The 11,133-nt window shown below is 41.7% G+C and overlaps 1 protein-coding gene across 1 annotated transcript in view; it reads left to right on the top strand.

The window, feature by feature from the left end:
- Window positions 1-2,459: 2,459 nt before the first annotated feature.
- LOC127008079 (glutamate decarboxylase-like) overlaps window positions 2,460-11,133 on the top strand; it is a 136,425-nt gene continuing 127,751 nt past the window's right edge. The window contains exon 1 of the mRNA XM_050879633.1: window positions 2,460-2,548. The gene's annotated coding sequence lies outside the window, so the exon portion shown is untranslated. The remainder of the gene's footprint in view (window positions 2,549-11,133) is intronic.

Raw genomic sequence — 11,133 nt, 5'->3', positions numbered from 1 at the left:
GCCTTCCATTCTGTACTCTCCCATTCCTTGCCTTCCATTCTGTACTCTTCCATTCCTTGCCTTCCATTCTGTACTCTTCCATTCCATTGCCTTCCATTCTGTACTCTTCCATTCCATTGCCTTCCATTCTGTACTCTTCCATTCCTTGCCTTCCATTCTGTACTCTCCCATTCCTTGCCTTCCATTCTGTACTCTTCCATTCCATTGCCTTCCATTCTGTACTCTCCCATTCCATTGCCTTCCATTCTGTACTCTTCCATTCCATTGCCTTCCACTATGGGTTAAGTTGCAAAATCACACAGTATCTGGCAATTGGAAACGGGCTGATGGTTGTCAAGTGTCAAAGGTTTTATATTGTTTCTGTAAATTAAGATATTACAAGGTATTAATTAATGTTGTGTACTTTTTGATTGATAAAGGAATCCTTAATGGAAATCCTATTTTGATCGGAAGGAAGTTTATCATATTTTTGTGTCAAAATAAATAGGTAACCAGAGGTAAATATAGTTTTCCTGATAACGCTATTATAGTCCTGAGATGGAGGGACAGAGTTAGGAGTTTATAAGAACATTGTTCAAGGGTAGAATGGATTTTTTTTTTTTTTAACCTGGTAGCCTACACCCCGTTCAATGTCCATTTTATACAAGCTGTGATACTATTTAACCACGACGAATTGGAAAACATGAGGTAGTAGCTTGAAACCAGACCGCTAACCGAAAAGTTAGCTTCGCTAACTGTTAATCCACTAACTAAAAAGTTAGCTTCGCTTACGCTAAACCGCCAAACTGCTAAACTGAACTGAAGAAAGCTCAACAAGCAACAGCGAGAAGAGAAAGAATCCTCCAGTTTATCCTTAATCCGTATATTTTACCCAAGATTTCCCGCAAATTTACGTATTTTTTACTTTTTTCCATAACTGACACTTTTTCCCCGACGAAATACCCCCCAAAAAACCTTTTATTTTTAAGTTTATTTCTTGTCAAGTGGAAAATATCGAATTCTTGTTTTTAAATCCCGAGTTCAAAGAGTTGGAAATGGAAGATGCATTACCCTGAAATACCAAAAAAGGTGTCCCTAATAATTGTCCAATTAGCCTACTTTAAAACGCAATTTACCCAAAAGTGGAAGCCTTGGAATTATTGCGCCATGTGGCTCAACTGGTGCTGTGTCTGCCCACAACGGACAAGAACAAACCTGTATGAATTTTTTTAGTGAACTTAAAGTTATGAATAGGAATACATAGGAAGAACAGACACCAGAAGACCTATCGGTCTATGGCGAGGGTGTCTGTTTACTTCCGCTACTACTAGTAATCTACGTGTGGTAGGACAGGACAGAGGAAGAACTACATTTAGCGGAAGCTAATCTGTCCGCTAACTTTTTCCAGTGTTAGCGAAAACGCTAAACAGCTAACGAAAAAATTAGCTTCGCTAATTAGCAATTAGCGGATTATCGGAACCGTGCCCACCACTGCTATAAACGCGTAAGAATAAACATGGGCTAATAGTACATGTCAGAGAGAGAGAGAGACGAGTAAACCTCTTGAGCCGAACAACCACTTAATGCTTCACCAGACGATGCTGTTACCCACTTATCGCTGAATGACACACACAGACAAACGACGGTAAAGAATGGTGAGAGAACAAGGGAGAAGTGGAGTGGCATATAAACACGTCTAGCCCTACTATTTAACAACCCTTTAAAATCACATTGCAGATGACTTTTTATGTTATAAAAATAAGGCCACCATAAATTGTTGAAGACATGGACTCATTATACCAGGACCCTTGATTTCACTGAATTCCCACCTTTTTATTTTTATTTTTATTTTTTGGTAATATTTCGTTGGGGATATACCCCAAGGGAGGAAGGCGGTGCATGCCATACAACCACCCAGACGGTTGGTAGAGAGATGCCCAATTCTTTCAAGGAGGAGGCCCAACAACGGGGCTGCGGGTGTCGGAAAGAGCTCACCTGTCCACTCCCATGGCACCTGGCAGGTCTCGAACCTACGCTCTAACACCCCACCGGAGCGAAAGGCGCAGACTACCACGGGAGCCCACAGAGTTATATACCTCTGTATATAACTCTGTGCGGGAGCCCCCCTAATTCCCACCTTGAAAAAGAAAAAAAACATGAAGTTTTGGCATATTGGAAGGTCATTTTATTGCAAAATGTAGCGTGGTAAGGCTAATAACAGCAACGACAATAACAACCAAGGATAACAACTATCCTGCGGCCAAAGTTACCAGACAGTCGTACTCAGCCTCTTATTTGCCGATTTCCAACCAAAATCTATCACCTCCACCCCAATGACGAGATTCACATATAGTTATGGTTAAAATCGGTAATTATTAGTGTTTGTTTGCAATACTCAATTTTACTCATGAGTCAGAAACCAGAAAATATGAGGTGAGTACGATAATACAATGCTAGTTATGCTAGTATAATGCTACCCTGCGGCACGCCAGTCTGTCTGTGGAGTGGCCGAGGAAGGTGTTGTGAGAGCGGCCTCTTTGCATACACTGTTCTCACACGTGGAGCAAAGGTGAGCCAATGATCCTACCTGCATGGAGACTTTAATTGTCGTGTGAGTGTCTGATTGTTGTGTAAGAGTGTTCAATTGTTGTGAGTGTCTGATTGTTATGGAGGAGAGTCTGATTGTTATGGAGGAGAGTCTGATTGTTATGGGGGAGTGTCTGAATGATTTGGGGGAGAGTCTGATTGTTATGGGGGAGTGTCTGAATGATTTGGGGGAGAGTCTGATTGTTATAGGGGAGTGTCTGAATGATTTGGGGGAGAGTCTGATTGTTATGGGGGAGTCTGTGATTGTTTGAAGTAGGAAAACAAAAAGAATCTACATTTTGGTCAATCTGTTCAACTACTACTTCCCTCATTTCCTTGGTATTTCCTTTACTGCACTCGTGATACCCTTTTAAAGTTGTAAGTGGTTCATGTTTTGTGCTATTCTGTTCTTTTGTTTAAACTCCTGCGTGATATTTATTATTAAAGGCACCGTTATTTTTCCTCCATATAATTCTTGCATTAGGCTATTACTGCAACTCCTGCTTCATATTGTATATTTATAAAGCAATACCTATTTTTAAATATGATACATGCATATTATTACTGTTCTTTTCCGCAACCCCTAATTAATGATGATAATTAATTAGTAAAGCCAGGCAGTTATAACAATACAATACTTTAACGAGGCTATTATTGCTGAGCTTTTACCGCAGCACCTTCATGACGTCTTTAATAAAGCTGGCTTTAGTTTTGGAAAGATCATGATAGTGTTTTTAATTTTGGATAGGAAATATTAACAATTTGGAAAGGATCATTATAAAGAAAGACTAGGATAACGTTTATAATTTTGAAAATATTAAGATAACGTCTATAGGTTATAAAAGATCAAAATTCCGTTTTTCGTTATGGAAATATTAGGGAGACGTCTTTAATTTCTAGAAATGTTAAGATAACATCTTTAGATTCAGAAAGATTAATGTCCTGAGTATAGGAAAAAATAGGATACCTATATACTTTCCTCCAAGATATATACTGTCATGTTCTAACAAGATTAAGATAACGTGTTTAGTTTTGAAAGGATTATGGGAACGTCTTAAGTTCCTGGAAGTTAGGATAACGTCGTTAACATCAAAATGAATAAGTAAACGTGTTTTGACATGCAAATATATTGTGATCTCTTAGTTTCCGAAAGATTTGGGTAATGTCTTGCGCAGAGGTGGGCGCGGTACTGAAAAATCAGTAGTGTGGTTGCGGTAGTGCGGTACTTTTTCCGGAGTAATGTGGTTGCGTTAGTGCAGTCCCATTTTATTCTTTCCCAGTGCGGTACGCGGTGTGCCGTGCTGCGGTAGCGGTAGTCAAAATAAAAAAAAATACTTCAGTGGCTATCCGAAGAAAGGAAACATGCTTAAAATAGTACAATTGCCTGAATTTACAATAGATTTTCCCAAAATAAAAGCAATAATAAATCAAACAGCTATAAATGCACTTTTGGAATCAATTTATTTAATATTTATCATATTTTATATATAATAGAAAAATATTCTCCAGTTTCCTCAGACCTCAGCACTCCTCACTCTCTTCCTCCTTCTTGACCCCCTCCTGCCAATCCATGGCATACTCCTTATAACCGAGGAGCTTCATGTTTCCACGCAGGAACACGAGCCGCTCAAAGTTTTTGTTGGTCAGGGTGGACCTTTGAGTTATTCGCGTTTGGTATTGAGGATATGTTATCAACTTACCAGACATGTCTGATGATGATTCAGTAACTAATAAAAACTATGTAAAACCGAGTGAGAGTACCGTCATTTAATATGCACCAACGAGAGGCAGCACCAACATATATAAGGTGGGTTTAAATTTTTGTTCACTTTGCTAAACCACTTCTTGCATGTTTTTCCATTATCTTACAATTGCTTAAGATTTTTGAGCTCATAAAAAAAAATGAAAAATCGGCCGGCACCACGGACGGGTCCAGGATTGAAATGGCCGGCACCGCGCGGGTTAGACTCACATGCAGTGTAGTAGTTTAGTCTGTCTATTTAGTATTTAATTTTGAACAATAACTGAAAAATCAGAATGATTGAATCACTGATTCGGATGACTGATACCGATTGACTGATTGAGTCCGATTCACTGTAAAAAAAAAATATATATATATATATATATATATATATATATATATATATATATATATATATATATATATATATATATATATATATATATATATATATATATATATATGTGTGTGTGTGTGTGTGAGCATGCCGCGCTGCAAATATTGTCTTCGATAGTTTTCAAAGTACCGCAAAGAAGTACTGCAGGATTTGTAGTGCGGTCCGCGGTAGTCGGGTATATTCAGAAAATTTGCGGTAGTGGGGTACTTTTTAGTGATGCGGTTCTACCGCACTACCGCACCAAGTGCCGCACTTGTCCACCTCTGGTCTTGAGTATAGGAAACAATCTGATATGTTATTATTTTTTTTTAACGCTATTAGGGTTTGCAAGGGTGAAGATAATGCTCGTAAAAAAAATAAGGTCATTCCTTTCGCGTATACAGCCTACTCGTCTAACAGTTAGGCTATGTGTCGCAGCTGCCTATCAACACCATCATCACGACAATCATCGAAACCATCATTGCTCCTGCTACTTCTCGACCTCTATCTATTTGTCTGTCTACCTACTTATCTATCTGTCTGTATCTATCTATCAATCTATATCTATTTATCTATTTTCCTATTCATCTCTCTATCCATCTATTTATCTATCTATCTAGCTGTCTATCTATATATATATATATATATCTGTGTCTAGGTATCTATCTGTTAATTTATGTCTGTGTCTTTCTATCAATCTTTATTTATCTTTATATATCTCAGATGAAGCATTTAGAAAATCAAAATTTAAGTTCAACGATAAAAAAAGTTTCTCATTCAGACGAGGGGTGATCAAGGACTTTCATTAAGAGAGAGAGAGAGAGAGAGAGAGAGAGAGAGAGAGAGAGAGAGAGAGAGAGAGAGAGAGAGAGAGATCAAACAAAAAGAGAAGAGTGAATATTGTAGGTACGATACGCGAGCCAGTCAGTCAGTCTGTCCCGTGTGTATAAGAGGAAAAAAAGAAATTAGGTATATAGTTGACACACACACACACACACACACAATAATGAGGCCGTGGGAACGAGAGACTGGCGTAGCGGAGACTCCCTCGCTCCGCCAATAACCCCTCGGTGTGTCGTACTTTTTGGTGTCATAATTTTTCGTCTCTATCCTGCCACGATGTCCACTCCTAGACGCTTCTCATTACCCCGGCTAATGCATCTCTCTCTCTCTCTCTCTCTCTCTCATGATTTATTTATTAATTTATTTAGGACAAGAACAGTAAGTCATTGCGGGATCAGTCTGATATCGGCCCACGCTCACATTCCCCCCACCTCCCCGTGCCCCAGGTGTGTGTGTTTGTGTGTGTGTGTTTGTGTGTGTGTGTGTGTGTGTGTGTGTGTGTGTGTGTGGAAACGAAGGAGAAGAGCAAGAAGAGTAAGAGTGCGAAGAAGAAGAATATGGTGATGAAATAGAAGGGGAAGACTCGTACAGGTATAAGACTAGTTAAATATGGGTTGCAATTCCTTATATTTTCTTTTCTTTATTACATTCGGTCTACTAAGAGGAATAAAACAGTATAGGCTACTACCTCTACCTCTGCACCTCGCGTCCACCTCTTTTTATTTGTCTATTCCATCTCCCAATCATGTTTTTTATATGTATTTTTATTTTTATTATGGGTGATTGGTCCACGTAGAGACAAATAAATATGATATCTCCTCTTCCATAACTCCTCCTCGCCCCCTTAATTAAAGTCAAGTGTTGCCAGGGCAGGCCGGCCAACCAGCGAGTGAAACGAACACAAATTTCCGACAAACGTTTTCTGTCGCGGAGGAAATGGGAAGGAAACGTTCGGAGGCTGGCAGGTGTTGAGTCCTCGCGACACTGTTGGGTTCGACCGGGCGAGGCTCGGAGCGTCATGGCGAGAAAGGCTGGAGGCTGGTTATATGGAGAGAGAGAGAGAGAGAGAGAGAGAGAGAGAGAGAGAGAGAGAGAGAGAGAGAGAGAGAGCAAACGAGAAGGATAGAAAAGAAAAGAAAAAAAAAAGGGAAGAGAAGAGAGGAGAAGGACAAGACAAGGCAAGGCAATGCAAGCAAGATAGAAAGAAAGGAAAGAGAGAGAGAGAGAGAGAGAGAGAGAGAGAGAGAGAGAGAGAGAGAGAGAGAGAGAGAGAGAGAGAGAGAGAGAGATTGGCTAAAACGCGGTTGCAATTCCTCACTTGCTTTGAGCTGCAATATTCACAATTGTCAACTTTTTCCTTTTTAAACGTGTGTGTGGGGGAGGGGGGCGTTTGTCATTCACCATTGTCTGATCACGCACTGGACTCATGATCGTCAAGCTATGTGTGTGTGTGTGTGTGTGTGTGTGTGTGTGTGTGTGTGTGTGTGTGTGTGTGTGTGTTTTCTTTAACTTTATCAACGCCTCGCATCCTGCACTCATCACCTTTTGTTTCAATCTAACGACACTTTAAAATGCTCCTCCGAGGCACACACCTCCCGGGTCGGCGGGCTGACGTGTTGCCATGGCGACCCCGGATTCAGTATTGATGACTTTGATAAATCGGCCGCCCGTAGTACTGATACGCGGGAGCCCGGGGCTCATGCCTGATACGGGGCCCGCGTGCGGCAAGATGGCCTTTTTGGCGCACCAGGCGCCGGGGATCACACTTGACGTTAATGGAACTACGGATGGACGACAGATTCTGTTCTGTCCCGGGGCAAGGAGGAAGGAGGAAAAAGTAGGGCTAGAAGCATTTGTGTCCTGTTAGTGGAGGGAGAAAGGAAGAAAAGAGGAAAGAAAGAAAGATAAAAAGAGAATCAAATAAATAATGAAAGAAAGAAGTAAAGAAGAAAGACGGTATTGATTCACGCAATGCTCAGACCCACTGAACCATTATGTTTCTGAGCTCAACACCCTCAGCTTAGATATGGGCGGCAAGCCAGCACGCCTTGGCTTCAAGTCAGATTTCGGTTTCTCAGCACCACCTAAAATTTGGTTAAAAGCCTGTATGCACTACAACACTATGCAGTATATGGAAAATGTTGGTTGGGGATTTAATTATGTTTCTTCTCCAAATATAAGGGTACAGAGGAGTCATTGGAATGAAACCCCACCAGAATATGGTAATACATGACCGTATGCCACTGGAGGCCTCTCTCCCTGACGCAACACCAAATGTTACTCTGTACTTGACTGAGCCCATTCCCAGCACCCTTAAAAAACATTTCCATCACCCACGTTAAGAAACACTCCCCTTAACGTTGTGAGTTATGGGCTCGGCGTCAGGAACAGGGTGAGGCCAAGACAAACTAGCACTGGGGACCCGGAAGAGTGCCCGGTCCCCTTGAGATTAGTTTCAACAGTAGGCCGTGTGCCAGACCCCGCTCCCTACGAGCTTTCTGTGACCCGCTTTTACGAATTAATGGCTTCATCAAACACATTAATTCCGTTAATAGTAATAAAATGCCTAATAGACAAAAAAAAAAAAAAACATTGGAAGTTCAGTGTGTGTGTACTTGAAATTCAACGAAGGGAGAAAACAGTTTAGAAGCTGCTGTTAATTTTGAGTTGGTAGTAACTTAGGCCTACATCTCTTACGCCTGATTTTTCAAACGTGGTACGAGGATGTGTTAACAATTATGAGGCTAGTCTGGCTTTTTACTTCCATGTTTTGGGATGGAGTTAGCTGGATGCATTGGACTTTCACAGTTAAGTCGACATAATTACAAACACAGTCGTAAAAAGTGGTATAAAAAATCAACAAAACCGACTAACCACGCCTTGTAAAAACGCGGCAAATAAAAAAGACAAATTAAAACAAAACAAATCAGCCACATTATTGTTAGTAAAGACTGACACGACGTTTGAAGAATCAGGCGCTAGTAGGGAAGGGAGAGCTTCGAACACCACCGAAAATCTCCTTGGGTCCACCTGCTCCCACTCTTACACCAGTCCCCTTTTCTCCTCGCTTTTCCCTACCCTCTATTTCTCCCTTGCCGCCCCCTCACCCAGCTGGCAAGGCTCCTTCTTCTCCCGGTGGTGGTGGTACTCTTGGTAATTCGTCTCCATCGGTTTTCGCTTAGTAAGGCTCCACTTCCTTGCTGACTGTCTCCTTAATACTCTTCACCACCTTCCACTCTCTCTTCTTCCTCCCTCGTGTTTCTCTTCAACGTGATCCATCTATAGCTTCAGACCTTCAGTTTTCCTTCTCTTTTTCTTCCTGTGACTGTTTTCAAATTCTTCTTCATTGCTTTTCACTCACTTTCCTTCTCTTCACCGCCTTCCACTCTTTCTTCTCCCTCCCTCGTGTTTCTCTTCAACGTGATCCATCTATATAGCTTCAGCCCTTCAGTTTTCCTTCTCTTTTTCTTCCTGTGACTGTTTCCAAATTCTTCTTCATTGCTTTTCACTCAGACCTTTCCTTCTCTCATGTCCACTTTCCTCGTGTGCATTCTCCATCTATACAATGCTGCAGCCCCTCAGTTTTTTCCTTCTCTTTTTCTTCCTGTGACTATATTGTTCAAACTCTTCTTCTTCATCACCATGCACTCTGTCCTCTTCTTCCCTCATGTCCCCTTTTATCGTGTGCCTTCAGATTCACTTCTTATCTTCTCCTTCTCCATAGTTTCAGCCCTTCACTTTTCCCCTCTTTTTCTTTTTGTAACTATTTTCAAATTCTTCTTCATCGCCATTCACTCACCTTCTTCTTCTCTCATGTCCCCTTCTATCGTGTGCCTTCAGATTCACTTCTTCAACCTCTCTTTCTATATAGCTTCACCCCTTCACTTTTCCCTTCTCTTTTTCTTCCTGTAACTATCTTCAAATTCTTCTTCATCGTCATTCACTCACCCTCTTCTTCCCTCATGTCCCCTTCTATCGTGCGCCTTCAGATTCATTTCCTCTCTTATCTTCTCCCTGTGTAAAATTAGTCTTCGGTGCCATCAAGTTTTTCTTTCATCGTCTCTCGTCCCTCCACTTTCCTTTTCCTTCCACCTTCACTCCATCCCTGTTTCCAGCGTGTTCCTCCATCACAGTTTCATTTCTTCAGAGCCTCAGTCCATATCTCTCTCTCTCTCTCTCTCTCTCTCTCTCTCTCTCTCTCTCTCTCTCTCTCTCTCTCTCTCTCTCTCTCTCTCTCTCTCTCTCTCTCTCTCTCTCCTTCCCCATCTGGCCTTTTCCTTTCTCCCTTTTCTCCTCCTTCTCCTCGTCCTCCCGCTGTTGCTCCTGTTTTCTTTCCTCCGAAGTCGTTCCTCAGACTGTTCCCTTCCCCTCCGCAGTTCTTTCCTCTACTTTCATCCTCCGTCGACTTCATTCCCCTCCTGCATCCATTCCTGCTTTCTGCTCACACACCCATGTCGTTAATTTACCCTCTGGAGAGCCGTGCCTTCCCGTCCTTCACCATACACTATGCACTATACTATACACTATACATACACTACATACCTTGGCAACGTAATGTGAATCCCAAGGTATCTTTCGCCTAGCTGTCTCTCTGTCTTTTGTTACGAGTGGCTGAGTGACTGGAGACCTAGCTGGGTGAATGAATGGATGGAAGGATGGTTGGGTGACTGCGTGACTGACTGGACTGGGAGGACTGAAAGGATGGTTGAGGTGGTGGCTGAGTGACTGAAACCTTGGTGAATGGATGGTGGATGGAAGAATGATTGGGCTATAGGGATGGTCAACTGGATGGATGGATGACTGGCTGGCTGAGTGACTAAAAACCTGGATGACTGAGTGAATGAAAAACGTTGATGCTCAGTCCTCACTTCACTGTCACTTGCCTGGATGACTGGCTGTATGGATGGTCAACTGGCTGATGGATGGATGGATGGAAGGATGGTTGGCTGCGAATAAAAACCTGCATGGCTGGATGGAAGAAATGCCTGAATGTCGAGTCCTCACTACGTACAATGGCGCTCATAACCTTTTGTCTGTGTCTGTCTGTCTGTCTGTCTGGTTGGCTGGCTGGATGTATGTCATTCAGCCTTCAGCACAATGGGCCTCATAACTTTATGGAGATCACTGTTGCTCCTCCTCCTCCTCCTCCTCCTCCTCCTCCTCCTCTTCCTCCTCCTCTCCTCCTCCTCCTCTTCATGTTACCTTTCCGTATTCCGAGTCTTTAATTAAAACTTACTGTGTCTGTTTTTTTTTTTCACGTTCTGAGGATGAATATGACTTTTTTCAGTTTTTTTTCGTTATTTCTCTCTCTGGATTATTTTTTTCTTTTCTTTCTTTAATATATTCTTTCCTTCTGCCTCTTATATGTGGTTTGTTGCGGTGTGGTATAGACGCTTTCTTCTTTGTCCTCAGTTAGCTTTTATTTCTCACTCTTTCGTGTAAATTGGAATGTTTCACTCGCAGTCTTTGTTCCGTACATTTGTTTTGCATTTTGGTTTGTTGTGGCTACATTTCCTTCATTTCTTCATTCATTTATTTATTACATTAGTCTGTTTCGCTCAGGGTTTGTCATTTCTGCTTGGGGTGTGGGGTCGGAGTTAAAACTTTC

This window comes from Eriocheir sinensis, chromosome 37 (assembly GCF_024679095.1).
Source record: "Eriocheir sinensis breed Jianghai 21 chromosome 37, ASM2467909v1, whole genome shotgun sequence".
Lineage (NCBI taxonomy): Eukaryota > Metazoa > Arthropoda > Malacostraca > Decapoda > Varunidae > Eriocheir > Eriocheir sinensis.
Note: the sequence above shows the minus strand (reverse complement) of the source record. Positions and strands in the feature narration are given on the sequence as shown.